The 5,197-nt window shown below is 37.0% G+C and overlaps 1 non-coding gene across 1 annotated transcript; it reads right to left on the bottom strand.

Moving 5' to 3' along the window:
• Window positions 1-2,583: 2,583 nt before the first annotated feature.
• Window positions 2,584-2,688, bottom strand: LOC123838041 (U6 spliceosomal RNA). Its single transcript, XR_006789381.1, has one exon. It is a non-coding gene; the product is annotated as a U6 spliceosomal RNA (small nuclear RNA).
• Window positions 2,689-5,197: the final 2,509 nt, after the last annotated feature.

The raw sequence follows: 5,197 nt of genomic DNA, 5'->3' as shown, positions 1-5,197 counted from the left end.
ATTTCCAGGCTTTCTCACCCACGCTTCTTGATTGCATGATTGCATTTGAATTACTGACACCTCCTGATGCTCAAGACATCAGAAAAAAAACACCCTGAACTGTCACTGAGTTTAAGACAAGGGAAAGCAAAATCATTCATATTTAAAATAATATGAAATATAAATAAATATTTAAAACCAGAAAAAAATTCTCTTTATTATGATAAAAATAATTAAAGTAACTACTGTGGACTTTTCCTAAACGGAGGGAAGCACTATAAGAACAGTTGGTTCTAGGAGAAGGGAAAAGAATAAGCATGATAAAGACAAAGGAGGAGGTGGTGATGAAAAAAAACCAACATAACTGATATCCCACCTACCCCTAGGAGTGTCAATCCTTTGAGAGAACTGAGTGTTGGGCAGGGCACAGAGGGAAAGAGATGAGGGATGAATGTGAAGGAAAGATTGACAACCTTCAGCCCCAGTTTTATACATTCCCCTCTGCCATAGATTTCTCATTTAAGATGAATACCAAATGACTTAATCTGGAGGGAGGGCTATTGGGCTTCTTTGCTAAAATTATCTACTGATATGCTTTAGTAATTCTCCCTCTGGTTGAGTTACTTCACAGTTTCTTTAAAAAGAATATTGGAGGCATAAGCATTCTGTTAATATCAAACCTGCTGATTTTCCTCTTCTCTGTATTTCAGTGCAATTCACAGCACCAATTCGTAAGTATCAAATTTGTTTCTCCACTCTGGTTCCTTTAATTTTTCACCCACAAGGTCTTAAGTACTGATCTGCCCTGTTTTCTTGACGCCATGTTTCTCAACTTCTCTAGCATTCCTATTACATAGTTTCCAAAGAAGCTGTGCATGAAGTAGAGAGACTGCAAAGCCCATGGGCTAACATAAGAAAATAGAAAAGGACCCTCTTAATAGCAGTCATAATGCCCTGTCAGCAAGGGAAATTCACTTTTCAAATAACAGTAAGTCCATAATGGAATCAGAGAAAAAAAAGAGAAAAAAAAATTTTTAAAGGAGACATTATGAATTAGTATGGAATGAGTCTATCCCAATCCTCTAAAGGTCACAAATATCACTGAAAAAAAGGGGGGGGAAGGCCCCCATTCCTGGAAGTCCCTATATTGTACAACACGGAGCCTGTCTGAGGATTGCCATGCAAGCAACCCTTGATGTTCCTAGGGTTTCTACTTATGACACTCCCTCTAGAGTGAGGGTTGAAGAATGGTTATTTCCCTCACAGTGATGAAGCCTACTGATTATCTCCCTCTCTCCCTCACCCCTCTCCCTCTTCCTCTCTTTTTCCCTCTCTGTTTCTCAGCAGGAGCTACGGGACCTATCAGTAAGTTTACTGCCTGATTCTCCACTGTAGAGAATTTTAATTTCCTGCAGTAATGTTGGGATTTCAGGGGTTTGGGGTGTTTTCTTGTACCTACCATTTCAGTAAGTCATTAATGATGTACATTCCAGTGCCAAACACAAACTATAAGGTTTTCAATCACATCACACAAAGGACTTTTAAAAACAGAATGTGATGGATAGAAGTGAAATTATAGGGGAAAGGAAGAAAATTAAGTTTAAATGGAAAAGGATTTTTCCAGTCCTCTACAGGGGTTTAAATGGGCCAAAAGGGTGACCTCTACTTAGTACCTTTGCTACTTAGCCTCTCAGTAGATCCATTAGATAAGGAGGCTCTTATATGGATTAGATTGTCTTAGCATCCATGAAGAAAGTCAACATCCTTGCTAACCCACTGTAGCTGAGCCCAAGTTTAGTGGCATAGATTACCAGGAAAAGCATGCAAATGAGAACTATGGGCTCCAGAGCCTGAGAGCAGCTACTGATTTCTTTTCTCTTTTCTTTTGTTTATTTTTCTAGCGCTCTCTCAAAAAACCATTGGTAAGTCACCTCTCAATTACAATGTCTTTTGGTCCTGTACAATGCTTAGAATGTCAGTTGATTTTTATTTCAAATGATTCATGCCCATAGACTCCAGGATCAAGTGTTTCTGCTGTCTCATTATTCCACTCAGAATTCCTAGAGGTTGGATTCACCCAGGTTCTGCAATAAAAAAGATATTAACTATGAAGCTGAAATACGAAGTGAAAAAATAACCCCCTAGGAGTGGTCTTTTCTAAGTTCTATAATCTAGCCTTTTAGAACCACCATGTAATAAAGATTTAGAACACAGCACCTAAACCTCTTGCTTTCCCTGCAAATAATTTTTTGTTATTGGGATTATGTTTGAAATAATGCAAATCCTGTTTTGTCTTCCAATCTAATTTCTCTGAAAAGTTCTCTCCAAGACAGTTAGGTTTTATTTTCATCAACTTTTAGCAACTTACCTTATTGCATTTTTCCATAGAAACATTATAAATAATGGTTAGGTTCAAGATACAGTTGTCCATAATTACATATTTACAAACTAAGAGCAAATAATTATAGCTTCACACACTGGGTTATAGGATTCCTAACAAAAATTAGGAATTTTTGAAATTAGAAACCTAAAAAAAATGATGTTTGAGGTTTCCCATATTTGCCTGACAGAATGAATGTAAGTTCTGTATCTGTACTTAGTCATTCTTTGTGTGATTCCTTCATAAATTTGCATGTCATCCTTGAGCACAGGCCATGCTAATCTTCTCTGTATTGTTCCAATTTTAGTATATGTGCTGCTGAAGTGAACATTCTTTGTATAATTCCTATAATGGCTTACAGTTTTTCTAACTCTCCCATGCATTATTTTGTTGGGCCTACACAACATTTCAATGGTGGTGGGTAAAGCAGATATTATACCCATCTTGAGAGATGAAAAAATTGAGGTTCAGAAGACATTCCTCAAAAAAATAAGGGAAGGAAGATAGTTAATGAAGTTAGAACTTTAGAAGTTGTGCTGACTCTTTTTTTTAAATGTGAGTTTCCACTACTATTTTGAGTGTTCTAAAAGGTTATTAGTTAGGAATACAATGAACTTAAAATATTAAAAATAGTGGACAAAAAGGCCTATGGGGAGAGGAAATGAGAGAAAATGAAATACAAAGAGTAACAGACAGAAATAAAGATACAGGTTAAAAAGAGAAAAATTGAGAGAAATTTAAATAGAACAAAAGTAGGAAGAAAGTTGAAGGCAAGAGACTGAGTTCAAGGCAGGAGAAGAAAAAAGAGTAAATGAATATAAATAAAGCTGAGAAAGAGAAGTAAAAGAAGTCTACAAAAGAGTCACAAATTAAAAAAGGAAAAAGAGTAAGAAAATATAGGAAAACTAAGAAAACAAAATAATACTTGAAATGATTATCTGTCTAAAGATTTAGTGGCTTACACCACAGGGCAGGTATCCTAGGAATTCTACTCCAGGATCAAGGGCATTTTTTTTAATAGATATAGTCAAAGCAAACATTAAATTACTTTTGCAAAATACCTAAATTTCTAGCTTGTCTACAACTCATGGCCCAGGATAGCCACAACTGGTAATCCATCTTCTAGCTTTTTTACACAGAAAAAAAAAAATTCAGAGTTAAAGGTTTTGGGGCTTATGGGTTAGAACTGGGATATTTCTCATCATGAGTGCCATGAAGTAAGGAGCTATGGAGAAGAGAGACAACGCAATGCCCACTGAAAGGAAGGGTGGTCTTTTAAGATTCAATTAACTGTGCAGACTCAGATGATGATCCCAGCCTTCACCAGGCTACTCAGCGGGACGTAAGGCAGGAAGCACAGCTTGCCACTAGGGCAGCATCAACCATCCCTCTTCTGTGACAGTAGTCCTCGAAGTGGTCTATGCAGGTGTCTAAGGTGCCACCCAGGAACTATTCTCTTTGGCCTCCGATAGGCTACATACAGAAGCTGCTTGGAGTTAGAATCCCCAGGAGCCAAAATATCCTATAAGAACTCCACACACATAACCTGCAGGGATCCCATAAGGAACATGCCCAAATACATGGTCACTACATTCAGGGAAGCCCAAAGATAAGGCTTTCTAACAGGTATTTATAGTTCTCCCAGTTCACCAACCAAGAATCATTCTTCCTTTCATTTTCTTATTTTTTAATTAATTAATTAATTAATTAATTAATTAATTAATTATTTTAGAAAGAGAGGGAGTCCGTGGGGGAGGGGGAGAGGGAGAGAGTCTTAAGCAGACTCTGTTCTGAGCATGGAGCCCAATGCGGGGCTCGATTTCATGACCATGACATCATGACCAGAGCTAAAATCAAGAGTCAGACACAACTGACTGAACTATCCAGGCGCCCCAAGGATCATTCTTAAGTAAAAGGAATGTTGTCAAGTAAGATAGCAGGTTTAATCAGAACTAGAAAATCACCTGAAGGCCAAATTCTCATTAAAAACTGAAGGTTTTTTTTACTCTTTCCCAGAGACACTCAAGCTAATCAAAGTAGTAGTCAGTTAGCTGGAAACTGTAAGAAGACTATATCCTTACCTCCTACCTTCAAGCCTACCCTAGAGCATATTAGTTGGTCAGAAATATTTTAGTACAAGGGTGGGTCCTTTAAAAAAGCAGTATCTTCTGACAGGAAAGAAAAATATAAAGTTTAAACCTTTAATGTCTCTAACGTCTCCTAGGTTGACAATGATTCTAGAGAGATCCTCATCTCAGGCTGAATTGCAATATATGCTCAATATCTCTTTTGCTATACAGTTATCATACCTGGCTTAGTTCTCCCTAATGTTCTTATTACTGTTATCACTTCTTCTCCCTTACTCTACCTCCCAAAACCCCATCCCTATAATAAAATTAATGAAAAATGTATTCTTCATCCAAACACTCATACTAATATGCCAGTTTTGATTTCTTTTTAGTGCAAACTCCAGGACCTATTGGTAAGTTTCCTGTATATACACCAACTCATATATATTACTCAAATTCATAATAGGTAGCATAACATTTTTCTAATAATAATTATAGTAGTTTGTCAGTATACATTAGAAGACTGTTCCAAAGCAAAGATGCAATAGAGAGAATCTGGGGGAGGACATAAGAAATGAATGAGAAAGAAAACAAAAGAAGGATGGCCAAGAGAGTGAAAAAAACTGACATGAGAGAAAAAAAGATGGGGACAATGAAGGAAAGGAATACAATAAAGATTTCACTTCAAACACCTGTTGTAGTAAAAGGCAAGCATGAAATGATTCTCCCTCCAACTAAAACAGGGTTACAAGTCTCCTAGGGGAAGATC

Source organism: Mirounga angustirostris, unplaced genomic scaffold (genome assembly GCF_029215605.1).
Source record: "Mirounga angustirostris isolate CCGP_5_RB_7025 unplaced genomic scaffold, mMirAng1.0.hap1 SCAF_8, whole genome shotgun sequence".
Taxonomy (NCBI): domain Eukaryota; kingdom Metazoa; phylum Chordata; class Mammalia; order Carnivora; family Phocidae; genus Mirounga; species Mirounga angustirostris.
Note: the sequence above shows the minus strand (reverse complement) of the source record. Positions and strands in the feature narration are given on the sequence as shown.